The sequence below is a fragment of the Acomys minous genome (assembly GCF_964271855.1).
Source record: "Acomys minous genome assembly, chromosome: 5".
NCBI classification, from domain to species: domain Eukaryota; kingdom Metazoa; phylum Chordata; class Mammalia; order Rodentia; family Muridae; genus Acomys; species Acomys minous.
In genome coordinates, this window is record NC_140494.1 from 52,822,112 (window position 1) to 52,848,793 (window position 26,682).

The following is a 26,682-nucleotide window of genomic DNA, read 5'->3' on the forward strand; positions in this document are numbered from 1 at the left end:
ATGTTTCTCTACCTCCATGGTACCCATGAGAGTCACCTACAAGGGGGCATCTTTTCAGCTGCTGGACTGTAAATATGGAATGCATGAACTTTAATTTATTAATGTTCTTTAAAGTTATTCTCTACCTTTTCCTGTAGAAAACCTTCCAAAGATAATCACTTTTTATTTTCTACAATATTTTTCAAAACTGTCACTTGTAGAATGCAGTGAAAGGATTTTGATGAGTCCTGTGCAATCAATTGACAAAAAGGAAATGGAGGACAATTCTATCAACAGACAGGAGGGGTGGGCTGGCAGGAGTGGGCAGAAGGGAAACTGCAGTTGAGAGAGATGTACTGCATGAGTGAAGAATTTTAAAACATTCTAAGAGTATTGAGCCTGGAAACAATAAAATTAACACATTTTAAAGCTAAATGGAAAAATAACAACTGCCTGTTTTAATAACCTATTTTTCTAATATTTTTATTATTATGGTTTAAAATGTGTAGTAATTTTATAGGATTCCACTTCTGTTCTCAGGTTCGGGTGATTAAGAACAAAACTTGAAGGCCTTCTTTTGAGAAGCTCTGTTTTAAGAAATGGCACAACATGTCTCATTTTTTCTCTTCCTTTGTCTTCTTTGAGGTCTAATGCCTTTCCACAAAGATCCATGCAATAAAAAAGGTGAACTGGGATTCAGGGAAGATTCAGCATAATTTGATTTAAAAAACATTACATTGCAATAGATAATCATGAAAATATATATCAGGAGCTTTTAACTATGAAAAAGAGAAAATATGCTGTCTCTCTCTTTGAAAGTTTGAGACAAAACTACTATATAGCACAGGCAAGGCCTGAAATTGTCCTCTTCCTACTACCTTCCATGTGCTGTGGGTCTGAGGTATGTTACACACTCCCCCTTACCTTTCTTCTCTCCAACACTTCCTATACACCCCTCCCTGCTTTCCTTCAAATTCATGGACTCCTTTTCAGTAATTTTTTATTGCGATATTCATATATATTTCTAAGTATAACCCAAGGATTTCATATAAGGTTTTTGTGTATGGTTTAGGGCACTCAATAATCATGTAGTGTGCTTTCCCTGGGGAAGGACCTCTCCTGATGCCAGCTTTCCTTACTTTTGTTCTTTATATAGGGTTGAGGATGCTTATGACTTTCCTTAACCACTTTGAAATGTCCATTGGTATATTTTCCTTTTCAGCTCATGTTTATAATTACATTATTTCTTCCTTATTTTTTTCTGACTCCAAACTTCCAATATGTCCCTACCTGTCCCTTTCAAATTTATGGTGTCTTTTTTCATTGATTGTTCTTACATACATATATGTAAATATATTGTAAATTGGTCTACAATGTCCTTGGAAGTCATCTGTAATGATGAGGAGCAGGTCACAATAACAGAGTTTCAGATAAGCATACACTATCTCCAGATGTGCACACTTGCATCTAAAGGTAAGGCATAACTATACAGCTATACAAAATTAAAGAAGTTCATCAATGTTAAGACACTTTTCTTTCTTTTTAGAAATATTAACTGTGAGTTGTAATCTCTGGTTTAGTTAACCTTATTTTTCGTTTGTTATCTAAATTGGGATTTTAATAATACTCCAAGTAAATGTTTGTATTCTGACCACATTTTCGCTTTTTTTCCATATAGTTAATCAGGTTTATGTGACTTCTCCTGCCAAGAGTCTTTGAGTGACGACGCTACATGTCACTTGTAGAGACAAGGAGTGAAGAATGCATGTAAAGTCCGCTCGTTATCTCCTGTTCGCAGTAACAAAGGTGACATGTGTTCCAGATGTTCTCATAGTGGTGCATTTGCTGTCAATCTGCAAACCATATGTTATGGGCCACAGTTGTTCTCCTACAGACACAACGATTACCTCTTTCCTCAAAAGAGTCTAATCTGTTCAGACAAATTCACATTCCACAGTTCTAATATACGAAATCTAATTTGTTTTTTTTTTAAACTGGATAAATTGAAAACCTTATGCCCATGTCAAAAAATAAAACAAAACAAAACAAAACCAAAACATGTGTACAGAAAATCAGTTCTATTGCTTTATATTTACACAACAAGTCTATGAATTATACCGAAGGAATATTTTAAGATAAGTATGATTTTTATATTGAGTATTATAATAAAACTAAAAATATTCAATTTGAATGTATCTATTCAGAAAAAAACATTTTTAAAATTTAAATAAATAAAACTAATTAGTCTGTGTGCAAGGATCTTCACTTTCCCAGACATTTATCTTTAATATTATGTAAATAATATCTTGACTAAATGAAATGTAATAGAAAATTATCTCAAAAATGACTATATGTAATCATTTCCAATGTTACTAACTTCTATCTTTTTTCTTTCTTTTATTCTTCCTCACCTTTTTTCCTCCTTCTCTTCCTTTTTCTTCATCAACTTTTTCTTTTGATACTGCAGTCCACTATGCATCATAGGCTGTCCTGAAATTGTATTTTTAGGTTTGCTTAACACTGAATCTTTCTCCCTCCTATTTCTCAGGAGTATTTGAATTACATGGGAGTTTTAGATGTACAGTATAACACAATCCAATTCATAGTAAAACTCCATTCAGTATGAACTTGACATTTATTATAGGGAGATGATATGAGTATCACCAACATGTTATATTTTTTCACAAGCCAATAAATGCAATGACATCTCCAGGGTGTATGTGATAATAAAATTGTAGTACAACATGATTAATATTAATTTGATCTCCTCTTGCAAGATACAATTTCTACCACCCATTGTTTTCAGTCAGTAGGGCTAATGAGAGGTTATTAAAATCATCACAATAAACCAAATCTATGCTCTTTATGAAATTAGACTGAGGGAGCTTATTCCATGCTTCTGGTATTTTACTTATAATTGTCAGATAATATTTTGAGACATTTATAAGTTGTGTGTTTGAGGTTTTTTTATCTTTTTAAAAAATTATTTTATTTTATTAATTTATTCAGATTACATCTCAACTGTTATCCCACCCCTTGTATCATCCCATTCCTCCCTTCCTCCCATTTTCCACTTACTCCCCTCCCCTATTTGGGTTTTATGGAGACCCGATGCTAGGGACTGTAATGTTTTAGCCAATGTAGCCAAAACACAGAATATGGAAAGTTGTACCTATTTTAAAAATACAGGCTTAATGTAAAATTGATTTCATTTCAGTCAATCAAAGAAGTAGCCTTTTCAATAACTCATTAAATTGATAGGCAGAACTCTTTTAATTATAATAGATATATTTTGAAGTATTTAATTGGGTGTTTGTTAATTATTACGACTAAAACTCCTTACTCGGGATATATGATCTAAACAAATGATGACTGATTATGCTCATGTTATATTGACAACTTTTATTATTAATAATTATCTCCAGTTTCATTATTATTAGTAATATTTTTAATATATAACTCTCTAGCTCAGGAAAATGAAAAGTGTGTATTAACATTACTGAATAATCACCCCAATGATAATCAAAATTCTTCTTCTTCTGTTACTTTGCTCTCTGTCATGTCTTCTAAATTCTTTCTGATAAGTCCCATCTATTTTATTTCATTATAAATTTGCTACTTACTGTTTTCTGGTTTTCTTTAAGGACTTTTGCAGCCAATTAATCCTAGCCAATACATTCCTGATTTTAAATTTCTTTTTTTTTTTTTTTTTTTTTTTTTTTTTTTAATACATTTTTATTAATTTATACATATTACATCTCAGTTGTTAGCCCATCCCATGTATCCTCCCATCCCTCCCTTCCTCCCACTTCCCCCCCCTACTCCCCTCCCCTATGTCTGTGTCTGAGGATGTACTACCACACAACAGGGACATATGCTCAACCATGTTCATAGCTGCCTTATTCATAATAGCCAGAACTTGGAAACAACCTACGTGTCCCTCAACAGAAGAATGGATAAAGAAACTGTGGTACATTTACACTATGGAATACTACTCAGCTATTAAAAACAAGGAATTTCCAAAATTTGTGGACAAATGGACTGATTTTAAATTTCTAACCTTAATGACACATAATAGTCAGGTACAGATGTACCTTTCAAATTTTAAGCTTTGACTATTCTGTACTTTGTAATTTCTTTTGATAGGTACTCATTATTATATGTTTTAGAACATCTTGTTTAACCAAATATTTCTTTCTTTTCTATCATTTTTTTTTTACTTGTGTCTGTGAATTACAGAAGAGAGAACACAACTTACAGGAGCTGCTTCTGTTCTTCTGCTGTATGGTTTCAAACTGATGAAGCAGGCTTGGCAGCAAGTATCTTTACCCACTCATCCACAGTAAAATAAAAATTAACTAGAATATGTCAGAGGCAGGGAATATTTTTGGCTGTCATGGTAAATATCAGTACTTGGGTGCTCCTGGATCCTGGAGGATAGGCTTTAGACTTGTTCTCACTTTATTTGTTTGATTGTTTCTTTGTTTTTATGGGACAAAATGTCTGAATGATACTTGATTTCTGGAGATAAAGTCTTAAGACAGTTTGAGTCTATTATTTCTCTCTCCTCAAAAAGCACATAGATTGTGATGTAACTTCAGCATTCATATACAAGTAAGTGATTTGTACTCAGGGTTGTCTTTGTTAAGAAAGGCAAGGACTAACCCTTTGTAATTTTTTTTTTAAAAATACAAATAAAAACATAGTGATATAGCTTGACATCCCAACAAAAATAGCTTATATAAAAGACAAAAAAATACAATGCTGTGAATGTGGTTGAAGATGTAGAGAAAAGACAATATTCATACACTGTAAAAAAAAAAAAGATCAATTTAATACAGCTCTCACAACACAACAAAACAAAAAGCAGAAGAAAAAAAAAACATGATGGTTCTTCAAAAACGAGACTCATTCTATCAAGTGTTCCAGATTGCCTACTTTGGAAAATATATCTAGCCACAATAATCTCAGCATGGGAAAGGGAGAGTAGTACCCCTGTCTTTGCCTGAAACAGAGCATCAAGCTGGGTAGCAACCAAAAATGGCGGTCACATAAAATATTTAGTCCGACTCTGCAGTTAAATAAATTAAAGCCTATCCTTTACAGAGAAAATGACAGCATTGGGGGATATTATGCTCATTCAAATATGTCACATACACAGACGTAAAAACATCATATGCTATTTTCATATGTTAAAAAGTGAAAGTTTGGTGTAAATTTAGAGTACTGGTTACTAAGAATAAGAAAGGGTATTGGAAATAGAGAGTAGAAGGAGGTAGCTTACTGAGGACAAAAACAATGAGGCAAACATAATGTAAAGGCCTTCTGTAGTACAGCACAGTGGGGAGGCTACGGTTCACATCTGTTTACTACGCAGTTGCAGTTCACAAACAAATGAGAGAGGGGAGCTCCAGGACCACAACTTGAATGTAATGAAAAGATGATAGAAAAGATAGGTATATTGATGCAAAGAGCATGCATATTTGTGTGAACAACATTTCATACCACAAAATATGTGCAAATGTTACATGTTAACTCAAACTTTTAAAAAATATACAGGGGGAGGAAATCCCGCTCAGTCGCAGTCATAGGGGAGGGGAATAAGGGGAAAATGGGAGGGAGGGAAAAATGGGAGGATACAAGGGCTGGGATAACCATTGAGATGTAACAAGAATAAATAAATAAATAAATAAATAAATAAATAAATAAATATTTAAGGAGAAGTGAATGCTGACAACTCGGACTCAGCCATTGTGTAGGGTGTTCTATTAGCAATAGATATATAAATCAGAACATAGTTTAATTGGGACAATAAGATAAGGGAAGGCAATGGAAGAGAATAGAAAACATCCAGGCTGCCTCATCATATTCCAGTACCCTTCATATATTCTTCTCCATGTCTGAGGAAGTTCTTACGTGGAACTGTAAAACATGTAAATCTTCTTATATCTGAATCCTTCGGATTTTATCTCTTAGGATTTTCCACTTTGACTCTCCATGAATTTTTCAGTGAAAACATTTTCTATTCCAGGAAGAGTTTCCAGGAGACATTTTGCTTGTGTATTTCACTGGTGACCTGGGATTCATTGTTTTCATGGTATCTGAAATTTTGTGAGCATCAATTTATCCTCTGACCTCACTTCCCTGAAAGACAGAGCAATTGTTGTTTTTTAGTCTGTAACCTACCATTTAACTATAGATTTTTTAAAAATATATAATGTACAATACTTACTAAGTTCATACTGTATACCTACAGAGTCACACATTGTTAAAAGTAAATTATTTAGTGAACACATATTCCTTCCTTAAAGAATGACAGCATTAGAAAATGTCAGAGCCCATGGAACAGATTTTCTCCCTTGTTATTTTAAGGTTGGTTTCATCCTGTAGGTTTTCACTGATAATGGACATTGATGTGGTTTTGATAGACTGCTTGAGTGCCAAATCATATCTAAAGAAATAAGGATAAAAGCATTATTATCCCAGTTTTTCAAAAATAACAAAATTCGTTGAGTATCATAAAATTCCCTTAAACAAAAAAATATGAAGGAACTATAAGCTGCTCTCCATCAGTGGGAATCATGACCTGCCATCATTTACCGAATTAGGTACATTATGAGGTAATGCCACTCCTGAGTCATTTTATCAGATTTCAAGCACCAGTCAGGAGAAGAATAATGTGGAATCAAGATGAGCTGGAAAATGGCTCTTTTCTTCTTCAGACGCTCATCTCTGTGGGCAGACATCAATATCTATTACATGGCCAGTGTGCGGGCTCACTACAGATACAGTGGGATGCCTGATTTCCATTTTTTCCTCAACTTACCTCAGTGCTGAAGTTGATCAGCTCCAGGGAAGTGCAGTTACTTCCCACTGAGCCTTCATTCAGCTTCTCATCTCAGCCAAGTCCCTGCCATAAAAGCGATGTCATTATTCAGTGTACTAAGGCATGACTGCAAAGGACATTCTCATTTTGGCTAGCAAATTTTCATTTTAAGAGAAGGAAAAGCAATGCATTTTGATTTTTCTCTCCATAAAATTTCTCCTCACAATGGGTGATAGCACTTGAACTGACATTAGGCATCTCTGATCACATATTAATTCATCTTTTGTCATTTTGTCTATTTAAAAGAAATAATCTATATACAAGTGTTTTTATAATTCATGCCTTCAAATCTACTGAATTATATTCATTAAAGAGTAAGCCCATTTGAAGCAACTAAATATGATATATAAACCAATTGACTATGTTTTATTCAATGTTCTGAGAATATTTAGAAACTAGTTCAGGAGACAAGGAGGACTGTCCTTGATGATGGTACTGACAGCATATTTTATGGCTGTTTCCTAAAACAACAAATGAATATATCCACCATTATACAATATCTAGGATACCCTAATTCCAAACATTGTAAAAAAAATATGGAAAAATCTTAACAATCAAGGATATGCTTTTGTAATTTAACACAATAGTGCCCTTTGTTTTCATTCTCAACTTTATTCTGGTCACAATTAAAATGTGTACATCAAACACTTCTGATTTATTTGATACCAGAAGAATTCAAAACACAGTGTTATATACATAAATTTTATTTTCATAAATATATTCACTCAGATAAGTGAAAGACAAAAATACATATTTCATAAAATGATAAACATTAAATATTTAGAATATTCTTAGATTATATTTAGTTATTTTTACTTGAATCTTTTTATTATTATGGTTTAAAATGTGTAGTAATTTTATAGGATTCCACTTCTGTTCTCAGGTTTGGGTGATTAAGAACAAAACTTGAAGGCCTTCTTTTGAGAAGCTCTGCTTTAAGAAATGGCACAACATGTCTCATTTTTTCTCTTCCTTTGTCTTCTTTGAGGTCTAATGCCTTTCCACAAAGATCCATGCAATAAAAAAGGTGAACTGTTTCTCCTGGTAAGAGATTTATATTCCCATGTTCCTAAGGTCCAAATTGCCTCCAGTAAGTTTATATGGTGCATCCTTCTAACTTTAGAAATTAGTAATTAAGCAGTTTATATTGTTTAAATCCTGTCGACTAAACTGTATCATTTTCATATCCACAAAAGTACTGAGATGTATATTCTATATTCTTAAGGTAGAGATAAAAACAGAGTGTAAAATGTAGCTTTATAGACAGAGTCCAGAAAACAAAAAACAAAAATAGTTTTATACAATATGGAGTAACTTAGGGCAAGACACCATAAGATCTTATTAAAATTACTATAATAGGTTATGACTTTGAAAAGGCATCATACAAACAAACAAAAAATGTCAAGAATTCTAACGTCAGAAAGAATAAACACAGATAGTTTATTTTGGAGACAACTATCAGAGACGGTGGCCTAGGAATGTTGATTCAGATTAGCCCAAAGCCCATGTTCCAATGTTGTAACAGTGCCATGAAGTCTTACAGTAACAACAAAGAAAACCATAAACCAATACATGAGGTTGGTGTTCTAATAGACACAGGCATATCTCAGCTATAGCCCTCAGATATTACATAACAGGATTTAATGGGTATACACTAGAGGTCTAAACATCAATAGAAAAAGAGATATTACATTACATTAAGTGAAAAGCTGTAAATAATTATTAAGAAAGTAAAAATAACCCTAGATTGCGGGTATATGTACACACAGTCTATTTTCATTCGTATGATTTCACTCTAACCATGTAATCATCTTTGAGGAAAGTTCGGTGTGAACTGTCATTGTTTTCTGTAACTTTCTTTGACAAATTATATTGATGTATTCTCCATCATAGAGATTTAAGACTATTCAAGAACCCATTAGCAGAAGTATGTAGTAATATTTGGTGACCAGAACCATGTACACTGTATTTCTGCTCCAGGAAGGACAATGTTTTCATTCCTAATAATATGTAACTTTGAAATGTCCGATAATATTTGTGTTCTATTATTTTCCCTAAATGTCTAGGGAAAATTAATAATAATAATTAAATAATTATAAATAATAAATAATTTAAATAATAAATAATTAAAATTTATTATATATATATCTCATTAATTGGGCTAATTTCTCTGTACACATCAATGTGATAAATATAGTCAGTCTTCTGAGATTCTCTTTCTTAATTGAAGCAGTGCTTCTCATTCCAGTAGAGCAATTTTCTATATAAAACTTCCATTTCTATGGGAAATGTTCTCAGTAAATGTATTTATAAATAGAGTTTTTTGTTCTCCCATACTTCCTAGGGGGTCCTAGAAACCTACAGGAATAACATCAGGATGGGAAGGACTGTGCCCAGGGGTTCTGCTGAAACTACAGCACCAATCACGGACAATACATGCAGTAAACAGCGAACCCCTTCTCAGAACGAGCCAATAGACACGACATTCTCTACACTTGACTGGAGAGTGGGAACTGACTCTGACACGAAGTCTGATGCCCATATTTGACCACTTCTCCTTAGAAGGGAGGCCTGATGGCATTCAGAGAAAGGGTAGACAGGCTACTAAGATGAAACTTAATAGCCTATGATCATATAGTGGGGGAAGAGGTCCCCCTAAGTCACTGACATAGGGGAGGGCAGTAGGATAAAAGCGGGAGGGAGGGAGGTATGGAAGGAAAGAAGGGATGGGATGACAATTGAGATGTAATCTGAATAAATTAATTAAATAAAAAATAAATAAATTGATTTTTGAATGTTAAATAATTAGGTTAATAATTTCAACATATTTTTTCCTAGGGATCATTCTGAAAGTTGACAAAACAAATCACAACAATCCTATCTTGGCAAGTAACTAGTAGAGATCTTTAAAGTCACACAATAAAGAAAAATTTGGGGGTCAAACAGATTTAGGAATAATAAGCTGGGTGCCAGAATAGAGAGTAGTGTTTAAAAACATTTGAAGTTATATAAAAAGTTGTTTTGGTTATGTATACTCACCTTAGAAATATGCTCAAAACTGTATAGATATGTTACTTGCTTCAAAATAACAAAAGTATAATTAACTTATTATAGAAAGTATTTCATATATTTGTCTTTTAATTAATTTGGCATTTTGAAGATGCATATAAAATTTATTATATTGGATGTTTGGGAAGAAAGGTTCATTTTACCCACACATTACTCTTTATTTTTATTCTCTATGTATTCTTCTTTTATTTTTTAATTTTTTTTATTATGTTTCTTTTTTAATGTATACATTTATATTCTTACACATGAACTAAATAAACTACATACATCAGGAAGAACCATGAGACAATCAGGAATTATATAAATGTTACATTCAGAGTGATTTGGCTATTTGTATTTGGCAAACTTGAATTAAACATCTTTCCTATCTTGTTGGATCTAAGTTTCTGAATGGAGATCAATATCTATCATATCTCATCTCTATTAACTTAAAACATCTATCTTGATGTAAAAACATCTTAACCGCTATCCTACTAAGTTTAATTAAAAGACAAAACTATCTGGTCTTCACCCCCATCAGAGATTTGGGAAGGAATAAAACTTAAATACCTGAGTGAACCAGAAGTTCAGGTTAGCAGCTTTCAAAATGAAAAAAGAAAAAAGAAAAAAAAAAAGAAGAATGGTTTGTGAGGAGCCATGACATATGGCCTGCTCAATGAAGCACAACTGCCTCAAGGTGCCACATAGTCTTAGCTACAGCAAGCATCTGTAATTGTCCACTGTTGGACCAGAATTCCTGTTTTTCTAATGTTTACCCAACTTCCTCTTCTATCTTGGCCTAGAATAGCTTGAGAATACCCTGCAGCTGGCTAAACATCTTGTTTTTTCAGTTTTACCCAGAACTTGGCTTCTTCCCTATATAAGCTGCCCTAGTATGCTCAATAAACAAGATTTGATCAGACTGCCATCTTGTCTTCATTTTATACGTCTGTTGTCTGTCCCCAATACCAATCCCTTTTCCAGGGTCTTCATTGACAGTTCTGCAGGTCAGGACAGTGACTGAGACAGTTTACTACCTAAACAGTCACCCAACTCTCTCTATAACATTGGAGCATCATCTTCAGCTTTCTGGCACAACAGATGTAACTGCCAACTGCATAAGAAGGTTCTTTGATGCTCATCATCTTCTTGGAGGCAGGCTGCGTGTTGCCAGGAGTTAACTTGTCTTGTTGTCAAAGAATCTTTAGATTAACAGGACATTATCCACAGTTGTGTCCAGAGCAGGGACTGACTCTATCATGAACTCTGGTGCCCCACATTTGACCACTTCCCCTTTGGGAGGAGGCCTGGTGACACTTAGGGAAAGAATAGGCAGGCTACAAGGATAAGACTTGATAGGCTGTGACTCTATGGTTAGCAAGAAAGTCCCTTCTGTCACAGACCTAGGGGAGGGGATTAGGATGAAAGAGGGTGGGAGGGAAGAATGAGAGAATACAAGGGGATAACAATTGAGATGTAATCTGAATAAATTAATAAAACTGAAACAAAGAATCTTTAGAATAATAAAACATTTTTGTGGGATTCAGAATTATTTATTTTATTTCATTTTACTTTATGAATTTATTCTTATTACATCTCAATGGTTATCCCATCCCTTGTATCCTCCCATTCTTCCCTCCCTCCCATTTTCTCCTTACTTTCCTCCTCTATGACTATGAATGAGGAGTCCTCCTCCACCTGTATATGCTCATAGGGTATCAAGTCTCTTCTTAGTAGTCTGATATCCTTCCTCTGAGTGCCACCAGGCCTCCTCATCCAGGAGAAATGGTCAAATATGCAGCACCAGAGTTCGTGTGAAAGTCATACCCCACTCTCCACTCAGTTGTGGAAAATGTCCTGTCAATTGGCTAGATCCAGGTAAGGGTTTGAAGTTTAGTGCATGTATTGTCCTTGGCTGGTGACATAGTTTAAGCAGGGCCCCTGGGCCCAGATCTGCCCATCATAATGTTCTTCTTGTAGGTTTCTAGGACCCTCTGGATACTTCTATTTCCCCATTCTCCCTTGCTTCTCTCATCTAGAGTCCCAATAGGAAGTCTCCTCTGTCCCACTTTTCTGGTAAGTGAAAACTTTCATGGGACATGCCCCTTGGGCTAGTGTTCAGATATAAGTGAGTATATACCATTTGACTCTTTCTGCTTTTGTGTTAACTCACTCATTATAATCATTTCTAGTTCAATCTATTTGTCCATAAATTTCAGCAATTCCTTGTTTTAATAGCTGAGTAGTATTCCATAGTGTAAATGTACCACAGTTTCTTTATCCATTCTTCTACTGATGGACACTTAGGCTGTTTCCATGTTCTGGCTATTATGAATAAGGCTGCTATGAACATGGTTAAGCAAATGTCCCTGCTTTGTGCTTGAGAATCTTCTGGGTATATTCCAAGGAGTGGAATAGCTGGGTCTTGAGGAAGCCCTATTCACAGTTTGCTGAGGTAGCGCCAGGTAGATTTCCAAAATGGCTGTACTAGTTTGCATTCCAACCAGCAATGAAGGAGTATTCCTCTTTCTGCACATCCTCACCAACATGTGGTATCACTTGAGTTTTTGATCTTAGCCATTCTGATGGGTGTAAGATGGACTCTCAGAGCTGTTTTGATTTGCATTTCTCTGATGACTAAAGACGTTAAGCATTTCTTCAAGTGTTTCTCAGGCATTCAATATTCCTCTGTTGAGAATTCTCTGTTCACTTCTGAGCCCCATTTCTCAATTGGGTTATTTGATTTTGTGTTGCTTAATTTCTTGAGTTCTTGATATATTTTGGATATTCGACCTTTGTCAGATGAAGGGTTAGTGACGATCTTTTCCCAGTCTGGAGGCTGTCGCTTTGTTCTCTTGACAGTGTCTCCTACCTTACAGAAGCTTCTCAAACTTATGAGGTCCCATTTATTAATTGTTGACCTTAAGTCCTGGGCTGTTGGTGTTCTGTTCAGGTGCCAATGTGTTCCAGGCTCTTCCCCACTTTTTCCTCTAACTGATTTGATGTCTCTGGTTTTATGTTGAGGTCTCTAATCAACTTGGACTTGAGTTTTGTGCATGGTGACAAATAGGGGTCTAATTGCATTTTTCTACATGTAGACACCCAGTTAGACCAGCACCACTTGTTGAAGATGCTATCGTTTTTCCATTGAATAGATTTGGCTTCCTTGTCCAAAAGCAAGTGACCAAATGTGTGTAGATTCATCTTTGGGTCTTTAATTCAATTCCATTGATCCACCATCCTATTGCTTTGCCAGTACCATGCTGTTTTAATTACTGTTCCTCTATAGTACAGCTTAAGATCAGGTATGGAGATTCCTTTGGAGGATCTTTTATTGTACAAGATTGTTTTAGCTATTCTGATTTTTTTTCCATGTGAAGTGGAGAATTGAACTTTCAATGTCTTTAAAAAGTTGTATAGGTATTTTGATAGAGATTGCATTGAATCTGTAGATTGTTTTTTGTAGGATGGCCATTTTCACTATGTTAATTCTCCCAATCCATGAGCAAGGAAGATCATTCCATCTTCTCATGCAATCTTCAAACTCTTTCTTCAGAGTTTTGCCTTTTTTTTTTCCAAACAAGTCCTTATACTGGAACCAAAGTGTTCTATTATTCTTGATCTAAAACTTTCTGCGTATATTTTTTCAATCATATGATATAGCCAAAATTAAATTATATCTTCTTTGGGTATAAATTTATTGAAATTTCAGTCCATAATTACATCTTATAACACCTATGTGTCTTGAATCCAAAGGACATTCATACTTGTTTTCTCTTCTAGTACTCTGTAGAGATGGTGTAGCAATATTAGACTAAAATATATGGGCTTCAGCGCTGAACAAGATACAAAATACAATAAATATTTATTTAATGGTAAAAATGTGAATTGCCATATACACGTTAGGCTGATATAACTATATAAACATTTGGTTTCATGAATTCTGAGATCTTCATTCAGTGTCACTAAGAACATGTCTCAGTTATCATTAACTCATTTTTCATGCTATCAAGTTTAGTATTCAATTTATATTGCCTTCACTATTACATTTCAGCTTTAGAAGAATAAAGTAAAAATATATTGTGGTGTTCTCTTATAGGTTATTTATTAAGAAATAAGCTTTTTTAAAAGATTCAGAAAGAGTGTTGAGGGGAATAAAAGAATTGAAGGTGGAGAGTTGTTGTTGTTCTTTTAATAAGACATCATAATGAAGGCAATTTATAGAGGGTAGTGCTTTTTCGAGATTTTTCAAACAGTTTCAGAGGGTGAGTTTATCACCATGGTTGCAGCAAACATAGGAGCAAGCACGCAGGCATGTCACTGGAAGAATAGATGAAAGGATATCCACAGATATATCCACTAGCATGAGTAAGGGAGAGAGAGTTAATTGGGAATAGTATGGGCTTTTCAAACCTCTAAGTTACACATCCTTCAATAAGGCTAGACTTCCTATTCTATCTCAAACAATTACACCAACTGAATACCACATATTCCAACACATGATCCTTTAAACCAGCTCATTCAATTCCAGACAAAAGGGAATAGGGAAAGCGTTAAAATACTTTGATTAAGTATATTTTTTTTAAACAAATGAAACAAACAAAAACTTGCAAACACATAACTTAATAAATTCTAAGCAAAGAAAATAATTGTAAGTAAACAAGAAATAGTTCAAAAATTAAATGAGCTAGCTACAAGTATATATCCTTGTAAAATACTCTAAATACATTGAGTAAATACAATGTGTGGTGGAATTTTTTGTGGGCTGTCTAGGAAACACATTGTAGACCAGGCTGTTCTCGAACCCACAGAGATCCACTTGCCTATGCCTTCCAGTGTTGGGATTAAAGGCATGTGCTACCATGTATGGCCAGTGTGGAATCTTTTATGTTTGAATATTTCACTGAGCACAAGGCTTCATTATATGTCTTGTCAGAAAAAAATAGTTTTTTTCGAGGGTAAATAACATCCAGTTTCATATATTTTTCCTAACCCATTCAGAGGCTGATGGACATATTAAACTATTCCAAATTGTTTTTCTGTTAAAATGGCTATACAAATATTCCTTCCAGATACATTACCACAATGAAATTGCTGCATCATGTGCTATTTATAGCGTTTCAAGGAACACCAGATTGTGATTAGCTTTAATTATCAACTTGACAGAGCCTACAATCCCCTTAATGAGTGACTGTCTAGATTAGGTTAGCCTATAAACATGCCTATGAACATTGCATGACTATACTAATTGGGGTGGTAAGAGCTATCTCCATTCCTTGGAATTGGGCCATTGACTTCATAAAAAAAATAGTGAGTGGATCAAACACACATGTTTTCTTTCTGTTTTTTTTTTTCCTTTGAATACAAGTAGAAGTCTCAAGACCTTTCTACCTTGACTTTTCCCTGATGAAAGAATGTAATCTAGAATTGTAAACTAAATGTGTCAGCTAGGTTCTTTGTCAGTTTTATACAATCTAGAGTCATAGTTCTTAGTGACATAGATTCTGGTTCTACGTGAGTATTTGTCTTTAAGAAGTACCAAAGACTTTTTTAAAAATCTGATACTTATAGACTTGACAGTGCAGCTTTATATAGTTATAAATTTATTATCATAAATAACAACTCCAGTAGTATCCCATATTGTTTGGATTAAAACTATCCTATAATCAATAATATAACCAGGAAAGATAGTACTCAGGCAGGAGAGTTTCTAAACAGATCCAACCTGAATTCTCTGTGCCCACATCCATGCCAACATATTCTGTCTCTTGAATTTTAGATCTTAGCCATTCTGATGGGTGTAAGATGGAATCTCAGAGTTGTTTTTTTGTTTTTTGTTTTTGATTTGCATTCCTCTGATGACTAAGGACGTTGAGCATTTCTTTAAGTGTTTCTCAGCCATTTGATATTCCTCTGTTGAGAATTCTCTTTTTAGGTCAGAACGCCATTTCATAATTAGGTTATTTGGTTCGGTGGTGTTTAATTTCTTGAGTTTTTATATATTTCACATACAAGCCTTTGTCAGATATATTTAGATTACTCAATGATTCTTGGTGGGAATATTGTCAGCCTATGTGAGTAAATTTCACTTAACCTTTATAGGCACATCTATACACATAGAGATATACATAATGTTTGTTAAATAAGTAGTAATTGTAATCTCATAATTTTCCAATATAGAATATTTCATTAATATAATACTCTATTTCTCTTTTATATTTTCCTTAAACTCCAGCTTAATTAATATTATTTTATTTCAACATACTAGAATTATATACTTTCTGAAGTGCAAGTCTTATTTAAGCATGCAACCAAAACTTCTGACTGACTGCTAATGTTAGACTTCATCCTTTAAAAATCAATGTGCGTGCTTGTGAGTGTGTGTGTGTGTGTGTGAGAGAGAGAAATGTGATCTAGCACAAGTGTCACAGTGCTTGTGTGGTGGTCTCAGGAAAGCTGTATTGAATCCATTCTCTCTTCCCCTTTTATGTGAGTTATGGGGAACGCTTAGATCTCTTTTTTGCAAAGTAAACACATTTACTCCTGAGTAGTCTCTATGGCCTCTACCTTACACATCTGATAAATAGTGAGTAGATGATCTAGTTCTATCCATAATTTTTAAAAATATGATGCTTCTTGATAAACTTTGTCACTTCTGTTTTAGTACTTTCAAAATTTGCCTTGGAAATGGTGTTTTATTATCTAAGACTTTATTTTATTTTTGGCATACATATTTATATTATTACATGTGAGTAGAAAAATTACATACACCAAGAAGAACCGTGAAACAATCAGGGATCATATGAATGTTACATTCATAGTGCTTTGGCTAATTGCATTTGGCATCCTTATAGAAAACATCTTTCTTGGTGAGTCCAAAATTCTGAATGATAATCAATATTATCATTCTTATCTCTGTCAGTTCTAAACTTCTATCTAGATCTGAAAACATCTTAACCACTAAACAGCTAAGGTTAATTGTAAGACTAAACTATCTGGTCTTCAACACCATCAGAAATTTGAGAAGGAATAAAACTTAATTACCTGAGTGAAACAGACGTGCAAGTTAGCAGCTTCCAAAATCAGAAGGAAAAAAATAGAAAGGGAGCTTGCTGCCTGAGTAGTCACCCAAAACTCTGTATAACATTGGAGCATCATCTTCAGCTCTTTTGGTCCAATATACCTGACAGATATATTTGTGAGATAGGAACTATTCAGGACTCGCTTATCCTGTCTTGGAAGAGAGCAGCCAGCAACTCTGCCTGTATCCATGCTTGTCTGTTTTTAGGCAGAATTCTTTCTGTGTCAGAAATGAGGACATTTTGCCCAGTGATTGGTTTGCCATATTTGAAGCCATCTCCATAAGGATGTTATTTGATGGTCATCATCTTCTTGAGGTAGGCTGGAAAGCTGCCAGCAGTTAACCTGTCTTGTTGTCAAAGAATCGTTAAGATATTAAAAGCTTCTTAAACACCATAGATACCAAATAACAAAATTGAATCAAGATCAAGTAAACAAATTGAATAGTCCTATTTCTCCTAAGGAGATTGAGGCGATCAACTATATTCTCCCAATTAAAAAAAAAAAAAGCCCAGGTCCTGATGGATTCAGAGCAGAATTGTACTAGACTTTCAACAAAGAGTTAATACCAATTCTCTTTAAACTGTTCCACAGAATAGAAACATAAGGAAAGTTATCAAACTCATAAACTCATTCTATGAGGCCACAGTCACCTTGATACCTAAACCACAGAAAGATTCAACAAAGAAAGATAATTTCACCAATTTCTCTTATAAACATTGACTCAAAAATACTCAACAAAATATTCACAAATCAAATCCAAGAACACATCTAAAATATCATACAGTATGACTCAGTAGGCTTCATTCCAGGGTCACAGGGGTAGTTCAATATATGGAAATCTATCAATGTAATCCAGCATATAAACAAACTGAAAGAAAAAAAAGTGACGTGATCATACCCTTAGATGCCAAAAAAAGCATTTGATAAAACCCAACACCCATTCTTAGAGAAAGCATGGATACAAGGCACATACCCTCAAATAATAAAGGCAATATACAGCAAGCCTATAGCCCAGCTCAAACTAAATGGAGAGAAACTTAAACCAATTCCACCGAAATCATGTGTAAGACAAGGCTGTCCCTCTCTATATATCTCTTCGATATGATGTTTAAATTTTTTGATTGCTTATCTACAATCCATGCACCCAGAAATGTCAGGCAAAAAGAAGAAATGAAGTGGTGGTTGGGGCACAGGGATCTCCATAGGAGGGGGAAACAAGATAGATTTTATTTGTGGACTGAAGCTGGGGGGATGGAGAATGGGAAGATGAGATGGAAAATTGGAGGGCAGATGTGATAGAGGGAAGGAATGAGGAAAGGCATAACTAGAACTAAGGCCCATTTCAGAAGCATTTAAGGGGTGGTATGGGAACCTAGTGTGGTGGAAATTTCATATAATATGAGAAGGCTTATTGAAGTCTTCAAGTGATGAGGGAGTCACAACTCAGTATCTTCAGTCACCAAATGAAACTTACAGTACTAGAACTGGCTTATATCCAGTTGAGTTGTTGGCCAGAAGGATTGCATGGAAACACCCAACTAACAAAGTACTGAAGGAGAGATAAACCTGTTTTTTGTTTGTTTGCTTCCTTGCTTGCTTGCTTTTTAGATCACAAGTGATAGAGCAGGTGATGATTATCCCTTTAGAATTCGAACCACCATGTGAGGGAGATTGGTTGTTAAGCAGCTGAAAAATGTCCTCCAACAAATTCTAAGAGGAGGTATAAACATGAGACAAAAACAGGAGGTGGGACTGTTGGAGACTTGGGATAGTTTTGGCTGTTCATTGCTCCACTTTGAGATGCTACTAGAGAGAACTCCTCAAGGGAAGCCTTTGGAGCTCCAGCCTGTGATTGAAGTTCCTGGTTCTGGTTGCTCCAGGTTCCAGCAGAAGAAGTCCTGCTATTATGCCAGGAGATTTGTTCCTTGGAACTGATATCCTTACGGTTTCATTATTGTATTTTTAACCTTCTTTTCCTATTGTTTAGGTTATTTGGGTTATAAGTGAGGTACTCTCGGTAAATAAGTTCCTAATAAAATATAATGTTTAAGATTATTGAGCCTACAAAGTACTAAAACAACAAAGGCTGTGTTGTGGGTTTATAAAATAATTTATTTCTTTGTTTCTCTATAGCTATGCAATCTTACTTAATATGATTTATGCCTCCTCCCTTCCTTCTTCTGTGTGTGTGTGTGTGTGTGTGTGTGTGTGTGTGTGTGTGTGCGTGTATCTCACACTGCCCAGATAAGTGTCTCAAAAACATACATTTGTCCCCCATCTTTCTTCAAAACATGAAAAGAAAACAGATATGTACTTCTTTTAATACAATGCATTTTTTCAATATTTCAGATTTAATACTTTCCAACTCCTGTATTTAGGCTTACTGATATTTCTTCTATATGACTCTAGTTTTCACAAAAAAAATGTATTTTAATCATTCTTTTCATTTATAGGCTATGTTTGAAGTTTAGATTTTAAAGTCATTCCTATCTGTATTTACTGGCATTTTGCTCCTATGTCATATCTTCATACTATTCACGTTTGAACTGTTTTTTTTTTCAATGTCATTAGGATGGTTGCTTTAAAGCCTGTGATACTTTGTCTAGAATATCTTCTCTAAGATGTCTTTCTAGGACAGTCTCTGTTGTTTATTCATATTAATTTAACATCAGATTTTCGCCTTCATTTACTTTTGATTTTTTGTTTAAAAATAAGCATTTGAAAGTATTAATGTGGAAACTGTTCTGCCTCTCTTTCATTTTTTTCTGTGATTTGAATCATTTTTTTTTTTTTTGCAGTGTGTTTCTTCTCCATAGAGATTCCATTCAGCTTCCTTTCTGCATTCCACGAGAAGTTTCTTAGCTGAAGTCTCTCTCTCTCTCTCTCTCTCTCTCTCTCTCTCTCTCTCTCTCTCTCTCTCTGTGTGTGTGTGTGTGTGTGTGTGTGTGATTATATTTGAAATCACTAGACTTTAAAGTCAAGTTGCTGGAAGGTGAAAGCAAGGAAAAATAAACAATATAATTAAGTACAGAATTTAGAAATTCCCAGAAATTGATTTCAGACACATGAAAAGAGGGTTGCAGTGTTGGACACAGAAGGTGCAGTAATGAAGCTCTTTGAACACTCCTATGTGATCAGAAGTAGCAAATAAAGATTGCTGGACATGCTGCCAAGATTGGGATATTGGGGCTCCATGTTGTGGTTTCTGTGTGTTGTACTGCAGCTGATCCAACTTAGCCACACCATCCTGCTCTAGAACTGAAGTGAGGCAAGAGTTAATGATGCTGCTCTGTTAAGAGTTAACCTTGTCCGAAATTAACCAGAATTTGTTCTCAGAGCCTTTCCCTGTTGATTATCCGAAGCCTTCAAAAACTCCAGATACCAGAACAACAGTGTTTCCTCAGCCAGTATAGCCACAATAGTGAGCTGAGGTTTTGTTAGGGACTCACTGTAACACTCTCTCAACATATCTCATAATACTAATTTGTCAACAAAAAAAAAAATGGAAAAGAAAACAGAACTCATAGCAAGGAATATTTGGATAGTTCATTTCTAACATGCCTAAGTCCTGTCTTTGATCCATAGGATTATACTGGACTTGGTGGTGTGTACCTCTAAACTGAGCATTTGCTATGCAGATAGGAAAGTGAGAAGTTCAGCATTATGCTCGGCTACACAAGGATTCAGGCCTTCCTGTGGAAACCTGCATTGATGAACAAAGAAGTATAGAACTGGCTCTGCATGAAGTTCTATTGTGATGGGGATGGCCGTCCTTTAATCTGATAAGGCTCAATTTCTTGGTGTGAATAAGGCATACATAAATCAATTATTTTAAGGTTATTGAAATAATGAATATAAGGACCTCTGTATTAAAAATGCAGTGATTGATAGAAACCTTTAATAATAAGTAAAGATCAGTTTGTTGGCTGCTGATGACTTTTGTAAATTCTAGCTATAATTTTTGATATGTGATTTAAAGGTTTTATTAAAAAGAAGAAAGATAGATGAAACTTAGAGTCCTCAAATTTTAGTTTCACACTTAGAAGGCTGTAGTTTTAACACTACACGTATTGCTTGTTGCTAATTTAGATTTTAAAATTATAATGGAAAATAAATTAATTACAGGATAAAAATAGATAACTGGCTACTAGAACATTGCCTTGTTTCACTAAACATTTGTTTGCTTAATATCCAACCATATTATGGTTTAGTTCAAGATTATATAAGAAAATATTAAAGTTTGATGTAAACATAATTCATCTTTGACTTATTGGATATCCTGTTGAATAGTACTAATGTTTTGTGCACAAATTTTTTTATTATCGATGAAAAATAGAATAATGCTTGTTGGGAATAAGTTTACTTTGTATAATAAGTTTGAAACAATAGTATTCTTTCAAACTGCTTTTTCATTAAATTTAATGTTTTTCTAAGTAAGAAAAATAATAAGGGAAATGAAAAATAGAAAATTTCAATATGTTCATCATGTCACTAAAGTCATATTGCTTAAAAACTTGCATGTTTGACACATATTAAGACAATTAAGTTTAATAAAAATTATTTATTAACATAACAGATGCTGACTAAATATTTCTCTATCATACACTACATTTTACAAGTTAATTTGTTTGTTTTAATAAAATTGATTTTTCTTTGGATATTTTAATTTCTAAATCGTAAACATTATAATTTTTCCATTTATTCCAGTGTATTTGCAATAATTGTCTATGCATTATATGATTATTTGTTTAATTTCTTTTGGTTTTTATGTTTTTGTTTGTTTTCTGTTTGTTTGTTTCCTTTTTTGTTTTGTTTTTATTGCTGTCATTGTTATTTTACTTTTTTTTAAACGGAAATGTTTTCTTTTTAATAAATGTCATTGAGTTACAATATCCAGCATCTCTAGATAATTCCATTAGAAGGCAAACACAAAAGTGAAGTGCCAAATGGTAACTAATGGGAACATGAAAAAGCATGATTATTTTACTTTTTGAGAGAGTGTTTCTCTATGTAGCCTTTGTTGTCCAGGACTTGCTTTGTAGACCAGGCTGGCCTCGAACTCACAGTGATCTGCCTGCCTCTGCCTCCAGAGTGCTGAGATTACAGGCATGTGCCTGCACATGGCCCTATTTGCTTGTTATTTAAAATTGCTTCAACCATACAGGTAGTACTTACTGATAAGGAATCATTATTACAGTCAATATGAAGTAACTAATATTTTGAAAATAATGTTATTACTATTTTTCTGGAAATTTAAAAATTCATCTTACTTAACATAGGACCAAAACTGAACTGATTTAGCTCCATGCAAATACCTTTAACTTACAGTCAATAGTTTCATTAACTGGCTACTATCTTAGGCTATTTTTTATCAATTTGTAAAATATTTTGGCCAATAATGCCACATATGCCAATTTTTTTCTGTCAATTATTCACATGATGTATGTATTCTTATTTTGTGTGTATAAATGGTTTGCTTGCATGTATGCATTTATATGCAGTGTGTAGTGCCTGCTGTTGCAGGTGCTCAGAAAAGGGTATCTAATATCTTGGAACTAGAAATATGCATTCTGATGCTGCTATATTGGCTTTAAATATGATCATGTTTCTGCAGCAAAACCAGCAAGTGAAATAATCCACTAAGCCACCACTGCAGTCCCATGCCCTGTGTTTTTATGGTTATATCACTTCAGAAAAAAATGTGAACCCAAACGGTAACTCCAATAAACTCAGATTATGCCTGATTTAGAGAATTCTGAGTTAATGGCAGTTCTTTAATATACATGAGACTTTATTTCCAATTAGTTACTCACTGATATCCTGTGTAAATATAATAATCTGAGAGTTAAGTTACAGAAAATAGGGTTATCTCTCATGGATTTTGCTTTGAAGTAAGCAGTGGTTGGATTTAGGATCTCAGAGTCTTGACCACACCATTTGTTGATATGTCCTAGCTTGATGAAATAAATTTTGGTTATTCTGTGTTTTTTTTTTACTTAGTAAACTTGAAAATTTTACATTTTTTTATTTATTTTCTTTCATTATAATTTATTCACATTATATTCCAATTGTAATCCCCTCTCTCTTATCCCAGATTCCCTTGCTCTTCTGCCCTATTCTCCTCCCTTAGACCTCTGACAGGTGGGGTGAGGACATTCCCTGACCCCATCTGACCACAGCCTATGTTGGCTCATCTACATCCCCTTCCTCTGTGTTCCAACAGGGCCTCTCAGCCAAGAAGCAGTGATCAAATCACAGGCACCATAGTTCCTATCAGACACAGTCTCCCGCTCTCCACCTCCCTTCCCCTCATTGGGGAATCAGCTGTCCATTGGCTACATCTGAACTGAGGGTCTAGATTCTCTGATTGCAATGTCTTTAGTTGGTGCATCAGTTCGTGCAGGCTCCCCTGTGTCCAGAACCTCTAGCCTTGATAGTGTTCTTGTGTAGCTCCTGACAACCCCATCCCCCACCTTTTCCATACAAGCCTCAGTGCCTCAAATAACTGCTACTTAAGGCTTTACAATACAATGTAGTATCTTTTAAAACCACTACAGTCTATTAAAACCTGTAATGATCACAGATCCTAAGGACATGGACCATATCAAAGCATATATTTTATAGCAAATGCTCACATTGTTAAGATGTACTAACAATCAAGAATGTCCCAAACACTGCCTTGAACTGCAGCAAACAGGATGAAGAATCTGCTTCCTTCCAGGAACTTCTAGAAATCAAGGAAAACAATTAAGTGAACACAGTGTGCTAACTCCAGAAATAAATCGAGTTCAAACTTAGTGTAAATTAATTGGTATTCTGAAAACAATTGTAGATCAATAAAAGGAACATATAGCTGGCAACAGACATATACTTCTTCTGTTTCAAGTGAAACAATTGTTTGAGCTATCATATCTTAAAAGAGAAACATCAGCCACAAGAAAAAAAACTGAATTGTATATATCCTAGACATAAGATATTGTATACTTTTGACAAAACAGCTAAAGTAAGTGTATAGGTTATGGTTTTCCAATGTCAAGGCCCCTTTTTTTTAAGTCTGTTACTGAGAAATAATAAGACTTATCTCAAGCTAAGACAGTTGTCATAGTAAATTGTACAGATTTATCAAACTCTATTTTAATGTTTGTATAATTAATAATATAAGTATATTATATTATATATTAGTATAATTAATAACCTAAGGTATCTAGGTGCAAAGATTGAGAGAACAAGGCAAGGAAAAGCTGAGAGACCTGCCATTTGAGTGCCAAGAAGAGGGGGGAAAAAAGACAGAAAAAAAAGAAAAAATGTCCCATTTTTTGCTGAAAATATTATATCACTTACTTTAAAGAGGAATGTTACAGATTTTAAAAAGGCATTAAGCAGAGCAGAAACTATTGGGAAAAAATGTTCACCAGCCCTAAAACTGACAGAGGGCTAATATTCAAAATATATAAAGAACACGAGAAGCTATCACCAAGCGTCCTCATTAGAATGACATCGTCTTTAAACCCTGTGTGGCAATCCTTGAGGAATGCCCTGATGCACAAGGAAGATAGGACAACCGGGAAGTTAACTACTTCCTTAAGATCATCTAACTTTTGGATGATTACCCAAAATGTTTCATTGTGGGAACAGACACTGTGGGCGCCAAACAGATGCCGCTGATCCACTTGTCCCCATGAGCGAAGGCCGTAGTGCAAGAACACCATGATATTCAGGACCATCAGGGGCTACGTGGAAAACAACCCCACTCTGCAGAAGCTGCTGCCTCATATCCAGGGTAACGTGGGCTTTGTGTTCACCAAGGAGGACCTCACTGAGATTAGGGACATGCTGCTGGCCAAAGAAGTGTCAGCTGATGCTCATGCTGGTGCCATTGACCCCTGTGAGGTCACTGTGCCACCTCAGTCTGGGGCCTGAGACCACCTTGTTCTTGCAGGCTTTGGGCACAGCCACTGAAATTTCCAGAAGCACCATTGAAATGCGGAGTGATGTACATCTGATAAAACTGGAGACAAAGTAGGAGTCAGCTGTTCCACACTACTGAACATACTCAATCTCTCCCCTAGCAGGTGTTTGACACTAGCAGCACTTATAACCCTGAAGTGCTTGACCTCACAGAGCACACTCTGCACTCTTGCTTCCTAGAGGATGCCCAAAATGTTGTCAGCGTCTGTCTGCAGATTCCTTACCTGACTGTTGCCTCAGTGCCACAACTTATCATCAATGGGCACAAGAGAGTCCTGGCTTTGTGGAGAATGATAACACCTTTCCTCTTGCTGAGAAGGTAAAAGCCTTTTTTTGGCTGATCCATCTGCATCTGTGGTTGCTGACCCTGTGGCTGCAGCCACCATTGCTGGTCCTTTTGCCACTACAGTCGCAGACAAGGTTGAAGTCAAGGAAGAGTTGGAGGAATCAGATGAGCATATGGGATTTGGTCTCTTTGACCAATCACTTCTCAAAGCAGCCAATTCAGCCACCTTAATTTGAGAAACATGGAAATAAAATCACACTTCTCTTAAATCAAACACACACACACACACACACACACACACACACACACACACAAAGAAATTGAATGACATCAAACCAAATAATCCAAATAAAATCAACAGAGGAAGATCAAATGGCCTAGAGAAACTTAAAGAAATGTCATACACATTTTGAATATTCAAATCAAAATGACTCATATTTTATCTTATACTTATCAGAATGGCTAAGACCAAAAACTCAAGTGACAGCACTTGCTGCCAAGGATGTGGAGAAAGAGGAACACTCCTCCATTGCTGGAGTACAAACTTTTCCAGACACTGTGGAAATCAATCTGGTGCTTTCTCACAAAATTGGAAATGGTGCTACCTCATGGCCCAGGCATACCACTCCTGGGCATATACCCAAAAGATGTTCAACCATGCAACAAGGACATGTGTTCAAATATATTCATGGCACCTTCATTCATAATAGCCAGAATTTGGAAAAAAACTTGGCTATCCCTCAACTGAAGAACAGATAAAGAAACTGTGGTACATTTACACATGGAATAACTACTGGTATTAAAAACAAAGACATATTGAAATTTCCAGACTAATAAATGGAACTAGAAAGTATCATCCTGAATGAGGTCACCCAGGCCCAGAAAGACACTCATGGTATATACTTCCCTCAGCGGATATTAGCTAAATAATACAGGATAACCACATTATAACATAGCTTTATATTACAAATGTTGAGAAATAAAAATGTTTGAAAAAAATTTTTTAGTAAGTGAAATAGAATATAACTCTCGTGGAGAATTTAAATTTGGTTTATTAGGTCACTAACTTCATAACAACACAAAATATTTTCTGATTTATATGTATTATAATATATCATATATGTTAATTTTTAATTTGCTCACTGTACATCCCAATGGTAGCCCCCTCATTCATCTCCTCCAGGTCTCACCCTCCTTCACTTTTTCTCCCTTTTCCCCTCCCCTAATTCTCAGAAAGGGGGAGCCCTCCACCCTTACCATCCGACCAGTAAGTATAAATTCTCATCAGAACTGCCTGGATCCTCTTCCTCTGTTGTCTGGCATGGCCCTCACAACAGGTAGAAGTGATCAATGAGTGGGCAACAGAGTCCATGTCATCGGCAGCGTCTACTCCATATACTATGGAGCTCATATGGAGAGTGTGCTTCCTATC

General features: G+C 35.0%; 1 pseudogene across 1 annotated transcript; it reads left to right on the forward strand.

The window, feature by feature from the left end:
- Positions 1–24,487: 24,487 nt before the first annotated feature.
- Positions 24,488–25,489, forward strand: LOC311598362 (large ribosomal subunit protein uL10-like; annotated as a pseudogene). The gene has a single exon. The product of its transcript is annotated as a large ribosomal subunit protein uL10-like (transcript).
- Positions 25,490–26,682: the final 1,193 nt, after the last annotated feature.